Source organism: Leptopilina heterotoma, unplaced genomic scaffold, assembly GCF_015476425.1.
Source record: "Leptopilina heterotoma isolate Lh14 unplaced genomic scaffold, ASM1547642v1 Lhet_64, whole genome shotgun sequence".
Classification (NCBI taxonomy): Eukaryota; Metazoa; Arthropoda; class Insecta; order Hymenoptera; family Figitidae; genus Leptopilina; species Leptopilina heterotoma.
Window position 1 is genome coordinate 759,734 of NW_025111150.1, and position 17,446 is coordinate 777,179.

At 26.4% G+C, this 17,446-nt stretch overlaps 1 protein-coding gene across 2 annotated transcripts in view; it reads left to right on the forward strand.

Moving 5' to 3' along the window:
* Window positions 1-17,446, forward strand: part of LOC122509913 (glypican-6) — a 191,001-nt gene that overhangs the window by 126,026 nt on the left and 47,529 nt on the right. The window contains exon 1 of one of the 2 annotated variants that reach the window (XM_043624239.1): window positions 16,870-16,892. The exons of the other annotated variant lie outside the window; for it this stretch is intronic. The gene's annotated coding sequence lies outside the window, so the exon portion shown is untranslated. Of the gene's footprint in view, window positions 1-16,869; window positions 16,893-17,446 lie in introns of those variants that run through there. 2 annotated transcript variants of the gene reach the window in all.

Here is a 17,446-nt window from a genome sequence, read left to right on the forward strand (position 1 = left end):
ATTCTTATGGAAAAATTATAATGACTATAATTATTAAATTTTGTAACATATAAATGTAGTTTTAAAAACCTGGAAAAATTCCGTTTTTTAACCTAGAAAACCTTGAAAAGTCAGGGAATTTGAAATGAGCAAAACCGTGGCAACCCCGAGAATGATCTACGCATAAAAAGGAAAAGAACAGAAAAATCTACGTAGAAAAAAGAAAAATCTACATAAAATAAAGAAAAGAAAGATCTACGTTTATACGAAAAGAAGAATTCTTTAGAGCAAAACTAAATAATGGCGATTGTTAATAAAGCCGGGCGTTCGCATCGACGCTACAGAAACTCCTACAGGTTATCTCGCTAATGAGCCGTGACCATCTGACATCGAACGTTAGCGGTTGTGTATGTGCCCACGAAACCGCGAGCGTGACATTTGGCGAGCGCCGTGCTTTCTCTCTCTCGTTACATGCTCGATCCTTATCGATAGAGGCCGATATAGGTATTATCGATCGTTGAAATCCAAAGTCCTCCTCCAAAGGACCATCGACAGTTTGTGTGCGCAACAAAAGCAGGGGAACAAACTGATTACGTCCATCAGCCAAACTCTCTCCCTCTTCCATTCAACTATCGATTAGTCGCAAAAGAACCTCTCTTTGCGTTGAGTCTTCAATTAATTAGCAATTAATGACGATTAATTCTTCTCTCTTGTGCTCAAAACAAGTTTTTCTTTTTACTTCCACAAAAGGGTTGCCACAAAAATTTGAGTTTGTTAATGATAATGTTTTTGATTTTGAACTTTGTTTGTTGTCTGATTTCCAGACAAAATTCAAACCTTTTCGAAATTCAACAACTTAATAAGAAAATTATTATAAAACAAGAAGATATCGATCACTCCGAACCCAGATTTTGTCGTAATGAAAAAAAGTAATTTTCGAAAAATGTGAAAATTTCTGATTCTTGTTTTTGTATGGAGGTATTGGAGCACATTCGTTATCTATATTACGAGAGTAATTAACTTTTTTTCCCTGTCTTTTCATTGTGTACAGTCGCTGAATAAGCGCCTTTAGCTCAAAAGTATATACAGATACAGATGTATCAGTGTATAAATGTAGTATAGTATATAGTAATGTTGTATATAGTAATATAGTAGTGTGTCTGGTAATATCCGTACATGTAGTGAAACAAAGTGTGTCTGTGTTGGTTTATACCCGCAGACGTGTTTATCGTCATCGGTGTAAATAGAACGAGTGCGGACGTTGGAGAAATAAAAAGTTTGTATGCAGTGTGATACAGTGTCCCTCGGGATATCACCGCGGGTTTGTGTTGTCCGCCTCCAAAAACGTTCGAGAAGATTCAACAAGGTCGAATATAACTGTATTTATTTGCTCTTCTGATCCAATGAATCATCCAAACTATAGTGGAGATGATACATTTTTCGAGCTTCCTCCTTTTCGCGCTAACTTTCAATAAATAAAAAACCAAAAGTGGAAAAGTACTTTTCAGCATTGTTATTGTTATTGTAGAAAAAAAATTCCATCTCTTCTTTATCGCACTAAATCCATAAAACTTGAGAGGGAATTTCATCCATTTGTTAATAAAAGTTTTTGCACCGAAAAGAAAAATTGCCATACGGGAAATTTTTTCAATGTTGATACACTTATTCACTGACATAAAAATGAGAACCAAATATTTGGTTGGCTTTTTTGTTTCGACGAATAGAAAATAGTATCTTGTATACATATTGGGGTCCTGAAAAATGGGTTTTCAAAATTTTCCTAAAATTTGAAACATTTTTGACTTTTGTTGACTTTAACTTTATTTTTTGCTCTACGTTTAAAACTTCTACAATCATTGCACACTGATGCATTGATAATGTTTGAAAGCATATTACACGAACGGAAGGCGACGATTTGCGATTTTCTTGCAGAGATTTGATAATGATGTGATTGTCAGATAATTTAGATTCAATCAAAGTCTTATTTTGTCTGGAGATTTAAAAAAAAAACAGCGTCAAGTATCAATTATCTGCACCGGAATTGGCCATTAGGCGTGAAACTAAGGGTATGAAAGTACGAAGATTGACACTTATGTACATAACACTCTCTCGATTTCATTTGATGCTGGCAAGAAACCAATTTCTCGAGCATTAGTCACACGAATTTCAAACATTTAGTGAAACAATTGAGCGTAAAATACGCTAATCTTTCTAATGCCCTATTATACCACAGCAAATAAATCGTTATCATTTTATTTCATTCTGTTTATATCAACAATTATTTATTTATTCTTCCACCATTGATTGTCATATCTATTTAATTGTAAGATAAATATGCTAAAACTATGGATCAAATCCTAATTTATTTCAAATATTTGCTATCAATTTGATACAATTTGGTATCAATTTGATATCCTCAAGAAAACTGTGAATACAGTTTAATATATCAATATATTAATAACTGGTAAATTGATTTAGTTTAATGAATTGAATTATTTGAATTTGAATTTAAATTTAAATTATTTATAGACTAAATCAATTATTAATGTATAACAAATGTTCTTTTGTACATACATAATCTTTAATAGCCGCAGATTAATTACAATCTGTAAAATTAATAACACTGCGCGACATATATATATATATTGTTAATCTTATATAGAAAATGTAATTAAGTGAAAGCTATATTTACAAGGCAGATACCTAATTCAATTTATCGTTCACACTCCACTTGTGAAGTTATATTTGCCGTGATAAATCTGTCTTCGCAGTAGAGGGTAGCGATCTTGAATGAGTTGAAAAGATACATTACAGTATCATAGAGTCACAGGTCAGGGAAATTTCTCATTATCTAGGTAATTTACTTATATTCATGTATAATCATAACTATATACATATACACACGCAGAATGGATACACTATTCAAATGCAATCATATATAACTGAAATTGCAATTTTTATTATTTCTAAAAAATTATTCCAACTTGTCTGTAAATTACAGTCTACTGATCCGTTATTTTCTTCTTATGCAATAAACTTTGAATAATATCAGGTTGAGAATGTGGAAAATGAAAAAATAATTATACTATATTGATAATTAAGTATCGACGTTGATTAATGAGGGACGTTGATGGAAAAATTCAGTATTTATGTATATTACGATACATTGAAAAAAAATTAATTTGATTCAAATTATTTTTCATCTAATAAATATTTACTTGAATTAAATAATTTTTATTTTAATTGATTAAATGGTATTTGCAGGCTTCGCACTCATCTACTAAAATCTACTATTTATAAATAGTCTTTTTTTAAGTTATGCTACTATTTGGGTACTTTTTTTTAGATTTCAGTCACTAAAAGCAACTATTTCTGTTTTTTAAAATAATTTCCAATACTTTAAATTTACTAATACTGGAAATCAAAAAACTATTTTCAGCAATTATAATCAAATTCTTTAAAACGATTCAATTATTTTCAAAAAAAATATTCGGATTTCAATTATTTTCAATATATAGTATTTTCATGAAATTTCGCAAAAGAATTCAATTATTTAAAAAGAAATTTATAAAATTCATTCAAAATTCAATTATTTTTAAAAATAGTAAAACTTCTACAGGAATTCAATTAATTCAGAAAAGCATTTTTAAAAAAATTTCGAAAAAATCAATTATTTAACAATAAATATTTAACAATAATTCAATTTCTTTCACTAATAATATTTTTCATGGAAATTCAATTTTTTAAAAAAAGTTTTTGATACAATTCTAAGCAATAATTCAATTATTTTCTTATTAAAGAAACTCATCGAAGAATTTCAATTATTTTTAATATTGTTTTCAATTAATTTATCGGAAAATTCAATTATTTTCACAAATAAAGTTTTTCACACGATAATTCAATTATTTAAAATAAAATTTTCATAATATTTATTATATTTCGAAAAAATTAATTATTTAAAACAATGTTTATAAAATTCTTATGAAGAATTCAATTATTTTCAAAAATAACAAAATTCTTCACAGAAATTCAATTACTTTTAGGAATTTTAATACAATTCTCCGCAATAATTCAATTATTTTCGTAAATAATAAAATTCTTCACAAAAATTCAATTATTTTTGAAAATTTTAATCAAATTCTTAGCAACTATTCAATTATTTTCATAAATAATAAAACTCATTGCAGGATTTCAATTATTTTTAATACAATTTTACAGGAATTGCTCAAAAAATGTAATTATTCTTAAAAATTTGATTTTAATTCCTTGATGAAGTTAATTATGGAAAAACATGTTTTTTTTAAATTTTTTAGAAGAAATCAATTATTTACAAAAATATTAGAATTTTTCACAAGAATTCAATTATTTTCAAATATTTTAGTAAAATTCTTCGAAAGAAATCAATTATTTTCAAATATTTTAGTAAAATTCTTCGAAAGAAATAAATTATTTTAAATACAATTTTAATTAAATTTTTTTGAAATAATTCAATTATTCTTTTAGATTTTAATAAAATTCCCCCCAAGAATTCAATTATGTCGATAAATAACAAAATTATTCGAGAAAATTCAATTATTTTTTTAGGCATTTTAATAAAACTCTTTGCAAAATTAAATTATTTTCATAAATAACAATATTTATCACAAGAATTCAATTATTTTTAAAAGTAATAAATTTCTTCTTGAAAATTCAATTATTAAAAAAAATTCGAATAAAATCGTTACCAAGAATTCAATTATTTTAAATACAATTTTAATTAAATTTTTTAAAAATAATTCAATTCTTTTTTTAGATTTTAATAAAATTCTTCGAAAGAATTCAATTATTTCTACAAATAACAAAATTATTCCAGAAAATTAAATTATTTTTAGGCATTTTAATAAAATTCTTTGCAAAATCCAATTATTTTCATAAATAACAATATTCATCACAAGAATTCAATTATTTTTAAAAGTAATACATTTCTTCTTTAAAATTCAATTAATTAGAATATAATTTTAATAAAATCGTTCGCAAGAATGCAATTATTGTCAAAAATTTTAATTGAATTTTTTATAAAATTTAATTATTTTTAAAAACTTTTCCCAATTCAGTGATTTTTAATATCTACTATTTTCAGAAAATTTTTAAACAGAATTCTATTATTTAAAAATTTATTTTAAAAATCTTCTTAAGAATTTAATTATTTTTATGAATAATAAAAATTTATCAGGAATTCAATTATTTAAAATTTTTTATAAAATTCTTCGCAAGAATTTAATTATTTTTATAAATATTGAAATTCTTTCATGAATAATAAAAGTCGTTGCAGGAATTCAATTTATTAACAGAATAAGAAAGAAATAAATATTTTTGATGAAAATTAGGAAAAAGTCAGGAAAATAAAATATACAATGGAATTTTTGTCAGTTTTTTGAAATGTCTATACTTTAATTGAGGTTTAGAAAAAAAGCTCTTAATTTAATATTAAGGGTACTTTGTACAAGAGGTTATTATCCCGTTTATTACTTAAATAAATAAATTAATAGTAAGTACTAATTATTAATTACTATTAATAGTACTAACTATTAATTATATTATTATTAATATTAATATTTAAAAAAAAATAGTGATGGAACATTGTCGAGTCAATTAATAAGGTATTTTTTCGTGTATAGTTCGTTATGAGTGAGGAAATTTAAATTCTTGTTTGAATTGTAATTGTGTTAATGTGCTCTTAAGTGTTAAATATAAACGTGTGTGTGTGTGTATTCTGAAGCTTTGAATTTGTATAAAACTGATTTGGCGCGTGTAAGCTGTAATTTGCATAACCTGAGTTGTTAGGCAATTAAGTCATCCTTCATTATTCTCGTTGAGTGCTCTTAACATTTTTTGAGTACTCGTTTCCGTCATTCATGGCAACAAGACTTTCAAGAGCATGTGCACGCTTTAAGAGGCATCAAAACCCCGGAGACGATCGTTCACGAAGATAACATTAAATAGCTCCTTCACTATATATATATAATTCATTCAAGTTCTTTGCTTTTTTCATCTTCTTCATTTTTCTCATTGCGAAAACTGTCAATTTCCATTTTTATAATATTTATTCAATTCTATTTTATATCATATAAAGGAAAAGAATTGATTTCATTTCATTTTTACAGCAGGTGATATATTTTTTTTTGGCAGGTTTTGTTTTTTTGATTTCCAAACAGAATTTCGACTTTTTAGTCAAAATTCTGTTTGGAAATCGAAAAAACAAAATTTCTGTTGTAACAGTGCTAATACCTAATTTATGAACAGCTTCTTAAGGTATTCTTTTTTTGTTAAAAAGAAGATTTGAATTTTTCATATATTTGGCTAAATTCCAGTGATCTGAATGTGAAAAAAAAATATTGGCAATAAGGATTTTGTATAAGTGCGTCTTTTTTTCACAGACAAGTGAATGATAATGTTGGAATACTTGAAGGCAAACAAGCAATCGTTCCTGACGAACAGTTTCTCTCAGTGTGAAATGAAGCAAACCTAATTTTCTCTTTGGTCTTTTTGCACCCTCTTTCATTTTATACTCGGAAAGAGAGAAGAGAAAAAGAGAGAGAAAGAGGTGGTGAACAGTTTGTAGTTTGTGAGTAAGCTCATGTTTGTGAGTTTGGCTCCCGGTCGATCCCCCATATACAGCCATATAGACATATAGCTAAAACGTGAGATCTCATCGTTATCAAGTGAGGACGTCACGTATGTGTATAGGCACTGAAACAGAACACGAGTCGAAAAAGAGATATGTTCTGGGTGCTGCATCGTCGCAGAGGGTCGTCACCATAATAGAGTAAACTCGTTCGAAACGAGTTCAGATCTTCTTTCATCTCCAAGCGCGTCAAACGAATGACTCATTTTCCAAAAAAGAATGAGTTTCGTATCAAAATACTTATTTCGATTATTCAGCAACTTATTGACATATACGATTTTCTTTCTGTTTATGAGTTTCTTTATTCCAGGGTTGACACAAAGATAATCAGGCTTCACAGTCTGTCCCAGGGTTGCCACAGGTCAGGGAAGTCAGGGAAATCAGGGAAAAGTCAGGGAAAATAAAATTGGTCAGGGAAGTCAGAGAAAAGACAGAGATTTTTAGTAAAAGTACTGAAAAAAATTGAATTTTAAAAATTCATGAAAAAACGAAATTTTGATTTTTTTTGCCTTGTAAACTATGAAACTATCACGAATTTTAATACAAAACCTTGAATTTTTTCTATTTCAGACAATAATTTCTTCTTAAATTACTTAATTTTACAAGAACTATCATAAAATTATGACTTAGAAATTATTTAATGAATAATTTTTACAATTTTCATAAATACTAGATTGATAAAAAAATTTTAGTTAAAAATACTAAGAAAAAATTGAATTTTGGAAAAGTTACAAATAATTCAAGAAATTCAATTATTTTTAAAAGTTATAAAAATTCTTCGTAATATTTCAATTATGTTCAAAAATTAAAAAAAAATTCTGGTCATTTCAATTATATCTTTAAAAATGATAAAATTCTTCTCCAAAATTCAATTATGTTCACAAATTTTTTAAAAGTTCTTGTCAAAATTTCAATTATCTTTATAAATAATACAATTCTTTTTCGAAATTCAATTATTTTTAAAAACTTTAATAAAATTCTTGGCAAAATTTCATAGGAATTCAATAATTTACAAAATTTTTAATAAATTTCTTCGAAGTAAATCAATTATTTTCATAAATAATAAAATTTTCACAGGAATTCAATTATTTAATTAAAAAAAATTTCAAAAAATTTGTCAAAAATATCAATTATTTAAAAAAATTTTTATAAAATTCGTCGCAAGAATTCAATTATTATTTTAAAAAAATTTAACAAAGTTCTTTTCAAGAATTCAAGTATTTTTAGAAATAGTAAAATTCTTCACCGAAATTTAATTATTTTTATAAACTTAAATAAAATTCGTTGCAAAAGTTAAATTATTTTTAGAAGTAATAAAAATCCTCGCAGAAATTCAATTATGTTAAAATTTTTTTTAAAAATTCTGGTCAAACTTTCAATTATCTTTAAATAATAAAATTGTTCAATATTCAATTATTTAAAAACTTTTTTTAAAATTCTCGTCAAAATTGTAATTATTGTTATCGAATATAAAAAATAAAAATCTTCTTCAAAATTCTATTATTTTTAAAAAATTGAATAGAATTCTTATTAAAATTTCACAGGAATTTAATAATTTATAAAATTTTGAATAAATTTCTTTGAAATAATTTAATTATTTTAATAAATATTAAAATTTTCACATGAAATAAAAATGAGTTCAAATAAAAAAATGAGTTCAAAAAAATGTTCAAAAAAATGAGTTCAATTATTTAATATAAAAAATTTCATAAAATTTTTCGGAAAATATCAATTATTTAAATAGATTTTTATAAAATTCGTCGCATGAATTCAATTATTTAAAAAAAATTTAACAAAGTTGTTTTCAAGAATTCAATTATTTTTATAAACAATAAAATTATTCACCGAAATTCAATTATTTTAGAAAAAATTTAATAATATTTTTGGGAAAATTTTTAATTATTTTCATAAATAATAAAACTCATCGCAGGATATTAATTATTTTTTGATATATTTTTTTTTTTATATATTTTTATGAAAATAATTGAATTATTGCAACGAATTTTATTACAATTTTTTTAAAAAATTGAATTTTTTTGAGAAAATTTACTACTTTTAAAAATAATTGAATTCTTGCGAAGGATTTTATTAGGATTTTTGTAAATAATTAATTTTTTTTGAAAAATTTCATGGTTATTTAAATTATAACAAAATATTAATATAAAAATATTAATTATTGATGTTTTTGAATAATTTTACAATTAATGAAAGTTGTAAATAAATGTAATAGAACATTTTTTCGAGTCTCTAATAATTTTTAGGGTGAATCAGAATATTTTTTAGGGTCAGGGAAAAAGTAAAATCCTAAAGTTCTGAACGTTCAAATGAACGAAATTTAATTATTTCTTTTCCAAATTAAATTTTTTTGCAATTATTTTGCGTTACTATCCAAAAAATTAATTACTGAATTTCTAAACGTAAATATTTCAGTTTTTAAATTTGTTTGTGATTAGTAATTTATTAAAATATCTTCAATAAAAAATATTTCGTTCATTTGAACGTTCAAAACTTGGGGATCATGAAAAAGTGAGAATTTTGTCGGGAAATCAGGGAAAAGTCAGGGAAAAATAAATTTAAATATTTGTGGCAACCCTGTGTCCCCTGTTTCCTTAAAAATCCCCCTACTTTTTTTTAAAATTAATTATCGAGTATGAAGTCTGTTATTATTTTCCCATTTTATCTGCACTTTTAAAGTTGAATTTATTTTGATATCGAGGTTTTTGATATCGGAGGAAAATATACGCTTTCTCGAATATCTCTCCCAGGGGTTGAATATCTTCTACGCATATATATACGGAAGTGCAAAGCTAAAAGTTGCACACAGATGCAGAAGGAGACAAAATAAATAAGTTTGCATCTGTATTTACTCGAGATAGGGGATGAAATATTAACACCAATGCTTCCATATTGGTCCACTAAAACTCACTCTACATCAGAGTATAATATATATCCCTCTTTGTGTTAGCACACTGGCACTTTGATTTATCTTCGTTTCAAAACCACTGTACGCTTCAGGTGACAATTAAATACACACGCGTAAATTTTATCAAAACCTCATTAATGTGAAATCCTCCCTACTCTACAGTATAGCAAATTAACGTTTCACGCACTAATTGTCCTCGGTGTTAACTTAAAAGCATCAAATTACAACGAATTGATAATACACACAAAAATGCATATAATTTGAGATTTAGAGCGTAAAACATCAAAAAGTTATTCTTTTTTCGAATTAAATATGTTCGTATAATAAAGTTGGGTATGAAGTCTATCGACTCCCCTTACGGTCAAACCAGTATTATACGAACATTAATTCCTAGATTAAAGACACGTCACAGAATATTTCACTGTATCGCAATTAATTAAAACGCAAATAATAAATCTTACTTTACGTGAAGTTTATTTCATATATGCGGGGTTGATTTTTCCACAAGCCCCAAGATAAACTACATAATACCACGCAAGAATAAAGTCTTAGAAGTAGGAGGGTTGTTGTGTTGGAATTGTAAATGATGTCAGTTACACACTCTTTCCAAGAACTTTGTTTGCAATAATTTGTGTATATACTATGTTATTCATGACACGCAAATGTTACGTAATTCAATGTATAGGGAAAAAAGAGTTTGTGTTGTATTTTTTTTTTTTTTTTTGCGACCTTTCGGGTAACATCTTCTAATAGCTATGATTACCCTTCTCCTCAGCAATAAAAATAAACTGTGTTAAATTAAAAGTCTGTGAAATTCTTTGTAATGCATTGTTTATGACGCGTGTGGTGTTACGGAAGAGTGCTTCAGGATAATTGGATGGAACCCTCAAAAGTTTGCGCAAAAAAAAAAAAAATTAATATCCTGTCTAGAACGCAAATTATTATTAGGGATAAAGGTCTATAATTATGTGAAAACATTTGATGCCAAAGTAGAAATTCGCCAATCTGTGCGGTTTTCGATTTAGTATATGGAATTTTTTTTTTGTATATGAAAATTATACATCTTCCTGATCTGATAATATTCGAATATATTTATAGAGAGATAGAGGATTTTGAATTCATATAAATCTATACATTTATCGCGCTCGCACAATGTATAGCTTTCGTATCAAAAACCGGTTTTTGGAAATAGTATAATATATTTGTAGGTGAAATGATATTATTTTGTAAATATGTGCGAAACCTGTAGCAAGTCGATGAAAATAATTTTCTTTTTGTCGATATTTTTCATTATTTTGAATTTTTATTTGTACAGTAGGTGAGAGCTTAGTACAATAAACATTTTTTTGTTTTGGTTTAGGGAGGAAAATGCGAGAAGCTAGACACTGACTCATCTTTCGTTTAAACATGTCCGTATTTGTTTTATTTTGTCTCTCTGAATTGATGGAGAAACCAAATATACATGAAGGAAGGTATATATTTGATTTCACAGTATGAGGGAATCAATTGTGATGTTCTAATTTAGTCAGCCATGTGTGGATTTGTGGAAGATAGATATTTTAACGCGTGATCATTTTTAGAATTTATATTTAGGTCCAAAGGGGTTAATGTTCGAGAAATATTTCTACTTGCTGATGGTATATATACGAACGTTTTGTGTATTGTATATATATTTACGCTCATTTGTGCACAACCAGTGTCCTGGTTTTGCGGATGCAAACCAAATAGATACCATCTTCAATGCCAATATTCATTCCAGGACCATTTCATATATATATACAGATACACACATTGTGTATACGCGATTTAACTGTTTCTCCTCCTCGTTGTCCACACCCAAATGAGTCGCTTTTAATCGATAAAATAAATAATGTAGTTGTTCAATGAACCGAAATAATTGTTCTTGCATTTTTTCTTCTTTGTTGATTATTGTTTCCCATTGGTATATTAAAAATTCATAAAGTATTCTATTGTTTGGGTATTAATTCTTAGTTGATGAATAACATTCACCTGTCGAATAGGTGGAAAGGGTTGGGGATTTTATAATAAAAAAATAATTATGAACAGTACTGTTAAAGTACAATTCGACATTTGTGGAATGTGTAAATTCGATGTGTATAACATATAGTTGAATTCTATCGAAATAGTTGGAATTTCTATTATTGGGTTTGGCCCTAATTACTTCGGATATAATTAAGGTTCTAGTGTATTAACTTTAAATTCAATATAGTTTTGGAAGACATAAAATTATATAAATAAAAGATGTTTTGATTCTTCTGTTTGGCCTAATGGCCAAAGCCATTAGGCCAAGCAGAAGAATCAAAACATCTTTTATTTATATAAATACTGTTTCTGTTAAAGTTCTGACTTCTGCATATTCAAATGAACGAACTCGATTAATTTTTTCTTCGACTATTTCGTTTTAACTAAAAATTTTTGAAAAGATTGTGTTTATGCAGAAAGAAAATTATAGTGTCGACTAGTATAGCTAACTTCAAAGAGTGAATAACAATCCTCGCGAACAAAAAAAGTCTATAGGGGAAGGAACATATGAAGAATTTTTTCTTGATGAAATTGTTTTGAAGAAGCAACTTATCATAAATTTGAATAACTTACAATAAATTAAAATAAAAATTGGATTAAATGAGAGGAGAGAACACGTGAAGTGATAAGACAATGGTCTAACAGGTGGCCAATAAAATACAGCACATCTGCTGTATCAACGTCGACGTTTCGTGAAAGTCCGATTCATGCTGGGAAAGCAACGACCTCAAGAGTTGAGTTATACCGACCGTCCCGATAACATTAATTACATCGAACTTGTACGGCTGGACCACACAAGACTTTGAATTTCTGTCCGAGATTTTTGCCTCGACGAAAATAATTCCAAAAATTTTCATATTGTGGAGAATTTTAAATCTTTGTTTAAATTATTAAATTCTTATAATAATCTTATGGTGAAGAAAACTGTCGTTAAAAATAGGGACACTTGTTTTCTGCGGTCACTTAATATTCGTCTCGCGATTGTTTTGCCAGTCAATGAAGAGATGTTTTACATTCGAGACAAGATCGGATCCATAAGCCACGAGAAGTAGTAGCGTCAGGTATATCATTGTGATTCAGTTCGGTATCTATACCTCAATTATACATACCGTTTATCTGTCGGCTTCTCCTCGCCGCACTGTTTTTCATACCGAATGCGGCGAGAGATTCCACGGGGTATGCAAATGATGACTTGGGCCATACTTGACATTCAGTCGCGCTCACTTGAACGTTACGAGAACAAAATAGACTATATTTTATCACCTGCCAACAGTTTCCGCTCCTTTCACACGCGGTGTGCGCTTCTCTTCTGCAAGATTTTATCTCACTCAAAGCCAAACTGGACCATCCGGCTGAGGAATCTTCTTTCTTTTTGTTTTTCCCCCTCGCGAACACAGAGCGCGCACTAACTGTAACAAATCGAGGGGAATCTAATATGCTCCAAAAGGAAAGTCTTGTATCCACCAAATTGGATCCATTATTGAAAGCGATGTAATACAATTAATTCAATATCCCCCTTTTTCTCCGACTTCTTTTCGGAATTAATGCTTCGAAAAAAGCATTGAATAAATTATAACGCGGAGAATATAAAAATGGAACATTTTTCCTACCCTTTCTTTCCACTTTTTTTTACAACAATGTTGTGATCCAAATGCAAATTTAATGCTCAAGTGTTTCGTGCACAAGTGGCAAAAATCGTCAAACCGAACTACTGCCTGCATAAGGCGCAGTACGGCGGTAATAATTTTATTTAAAGGCACAAAATAAAATATTGATTTGAAATTAATTCATGAGCATCCGGGGGGCGAAAAACAGTACTTAATGGACGTGTATTTTATTAACCTTTAGAGGACCGGTCAGTTTACACAAATTTTAGTAGTTTTTTATTTAAAAAAATTTATTAAGAAGTCATTTTGATAAATAGATTCGTCAAAATTAATGGTGGCCACTATAGTGACCACTCCGGCCCTAAAGGTTAACAAAACTCTCGCTCCGGAAGTTAGCTATTTTTGTTTCTTGACCACCAAGTTTAGAAAAAAAAATCTATAAACTTTATTTAAGTAAAAAATATTTTTTTCTTACAAATGTTTTGAGGATAAACTTATTTGTGAACTTCATATATCCATATGTGAAAAAACGTGGATCGAACTTCTGGAGAAGAAAGTTTATTTCTCAAAAAAAAATGTTGCGAGTAAAACTGTGAATGATTTTCACGCGATAAAACAAACATCATTGTTTGTAGATTGCTAAGATTAGATTCACGATTTAACGGGTACATTGACCAGAGAGTCAATAAAATCCAACGAATCTTCTCTCAAGTCCGTCGTCCCCCTTATATATATAAAACAAAAAGACGGCACGTGGCTGCCACTAAACCTTTTCTTTGATTAACAGAACACAATTTCCTACCAAATGTTCCCTTATCGACCGGAGATTCGTTTTTCTTTTATGGCCCAACAGGAAACATTGCGTGAAAAGTCAAAAAAGAGATATAAAGCAAAAAAAAAAAAAAAATGGAATTTATAAAAAATTAAACAAAAACGTTATCTTTAAAAAATATTTTCATTGTCTTATAAATTTAGTATCGAAAATAATTTTTTTTAAACTTCTCTAAAATTGTTTTTGGAAGAAGAAAATGACATTAATTTCATTACTTTTATTTATCCAGAGTGTTAAAAATATCTTCTAAGATTTCTTCAAAAATTCTGATTTTTGATGTTTAAATATATTTTTAAAATATTTTTTCACTTAATTCCTTAGTAAATAATTAAATTTATTTAAATTAATAGTTATAGAAATAATAGAATTTTAGGTTTCACACTAAAATTTTTAACTGTTTCAATTTTTATGAAGAATTCAGTAGAAATAAAATAATAAAATAATTATTTTTAAAAATTACTTAAGGTAAAGAAATCCTTTCTAGGTTAAAGTTTAAAATACTTGCGAATGCTTAAAAAAAATTTATTAAAATATTATAAAAATAATTTTAATTTTTTGAAATTGACTTCTAAATAATTAAAGTTAAAATTTTTTAAAAAATTTATAATGAGTTATAAAAATATAATATATTGAAATTGAATTGAAATTAGTTAAAGCTTCAATATTTAAAAAACTTTTATTACAAAAAAAATTTATAAAGAAGTAATTGACGATTTAGAAAATGAGTCTCAAGACTAGGTTTTTATAATATTTTAGTTCTATTTTTAAAAATACTTGAATTTTTAAAGAATGTTTTATGAAATTTTTTTAAATAATTGAAATTTTCAAAAATATTTGAATTTTTAAAGAATTTTATCAATTTTTTTAAATAATTAAAATTTTCTAAATATCCTCTAAAAAATAATTGAATTATTAAATAATTTTTAAAAAATTTTTTTAAATAATTGAAATTATCAAAAATTTTTCTAAAAATAATTGAATTTTTCAAAAATTATTCCAAAAATAATTGAATTTTTAAAGAATTTTATTAATTTTTTTATAGAATTGAAATTTACTAAAGAACCTTTACAAATAATTGAATTGTTAAAGAATTTTTAAAAAAATTTTTTGAAATAATTGAAATTATCAAAAATTTTTTTAAAAAATAATTGAAATTATCAAAATTTTTTCTAAAAATAATAGAAATTTTCAAAAATTATTCCAAAAATAATAGGAATTTTTTCAAAATCTTTTAAAAATAATTGAATTGTTAAAGAATTTTTAAAAAAATTTTTGAAATAATTGAAATTATCAACATTTTTTTTTTAAATAATTGAATTTTTCAAAAATTATTCCAAAAATAATTGAATTTTTAAAGAATTGAAATTTTCTAAAAATCCTTTAAAAAGAATTGAATTGTTAAAGAATTTTTTTGAAATTTTTTGAAATAATTGAAATTATCAAAAATTTTTTAAAAAAATTATTTAAATTTTAAAAAATTTTTCTAAAAATAATTGAAATTTTCAAAAATTATTCCAGAAATAATATAATAATAATTATAATTGAAATTTTCTAAAGATCCTTTAAAAATAATTGAATTGTTAAAGAATTTTATAGAAATTTTTTGAAATAATTGAAATTATCAAAAATTATTTTAAAAATAACTGCAATTTTCAAAATTTCCTTTAAAAATAATTGAATTTTTAAAAAACTTATTGAAATTTTTTGAAATAATTAAAATTTTCAAAATAGTTGGTTTTTAAAGAATGTTATTAAAAATAATTGAACTTTTAAAGAATTTTATTAAAAAATTTTGAAATAATTGGAATTTTTCAAAATTCTTTTTAAAATAATTATTTTAAAAAAACTCTCTATGCATTTTTTTTATTCCCAGCTTTAGGTAAAAAATTAAAAAATCTCTCTAAAAATGAGGGAAAAATCAGTTGAACCCCAATTTAAAATTTTTAATGACAATCCTAAAATAATGTATGTAAATAAAATAAAAATAGACAAATGCAATTCAGAAAGTTCATAGTATTAAAAGTAAATTTAATCAATTACTCAAAGTTCCCTCTCATCTAAATTCGCGGAACGAATCTTAAAATTTCTAATTTTCCTTAATATTGAAGTATTCGTTGAATCGTGATTTGCTGAAGTAAAAAGTTTTTTGATTGAAAAAAGCGCGTCCGGAAAATTGTTGAGTCAGATGAGTAGAAATTGGTCCTGATGCTGTGCGGGAGGATGATGATGTGAAAGCGCAGAGTCAAAAACGAAAAAGAGAAGGAGAAAAAAAATAAATAAAAAGTAGAAAAAGTTTATGAGAGTTTCTCGTTAGATTTCCATCGTTCATTGAATCTCGAGGTGCAAGAGATCAAGATGAGATCCTATTATCGTCTCAAGGTCACGGAGCATCATCCCAGGTTCCGACGCAGTTTCCAACTAAACACCCGCCGGCTCACTCGGAAATTGTAACTTCGTGCAACCAATCCAGTGACCCGCTCTTTTCTCGCTTCCCTTCTTGTCGGATAGGGTAATGCAATGTAACACGTGGATGAGAGAGTGAAGGGTGTCTCCTAGCAACCCTTATGTGTCTTCTCACTCCCTTTAATGCTTTTGGCTCTCTAAACCTCCTAGTAAAGTACCCCCCCCACCCACCCCCTTCCCCTTGCCTCCCGTGAAAACTTGCTCTCTCTCATACCCGCACCAAAACATGCGGTCATGTAAAAGTTTAACTATTGATCAGTTCCTTGTGTCTATCGTCTAGTGGGGAAAAAAATCTTGATTTGCTGCAAAAAAATGATCCTTGTTTTTAATTTTTGGGCAAAAGAGTTTTAAATTCACTGCATTAGGTGGTGGTTTGATGAAGTAAGTGGAAATTAACTATATTAATCTCCGTATTCTTCCATTCATTCTGTCCTCAGTTTGAAGTTAGTTTCTGTGTATGCTTTTGTTTTTTTTTTTTTCTTTAAGGAGAACAACATTTATTATATTTAAAACAAAAAAAAACATCATGTACTACATTTAAATAATCAAAAAAACATTTATATTATAGAAAAAATTAATATTTACAAAAGTTACAGCATTTTTTCAAAAAAAAAAAAAATAGTTTTCAGGTTAAGAATTTAAAAAATATGATTATTATTAAATTTTATTATACAAAAACTCATTTGTTTTTTTTCTAACTAATTTCAGAACATAAAATTTTTCAAAAAATTATTAATAATTTATTCGATAAAACATTTTTTTTTGAAAAAGTTTATGTTCTGAAATTCGTTAGAAAAAAAGACAAATGAGTTTTCGTATAATAAAATTTAATAATAATCATATTTTTTTAAATTCTTAACCTGAAAACTATTTTTTTTTTTTTTTTTTTTTTTTTTTTGAAAAAATGCTAAAACTTTTGTAAATATTAATTTGTT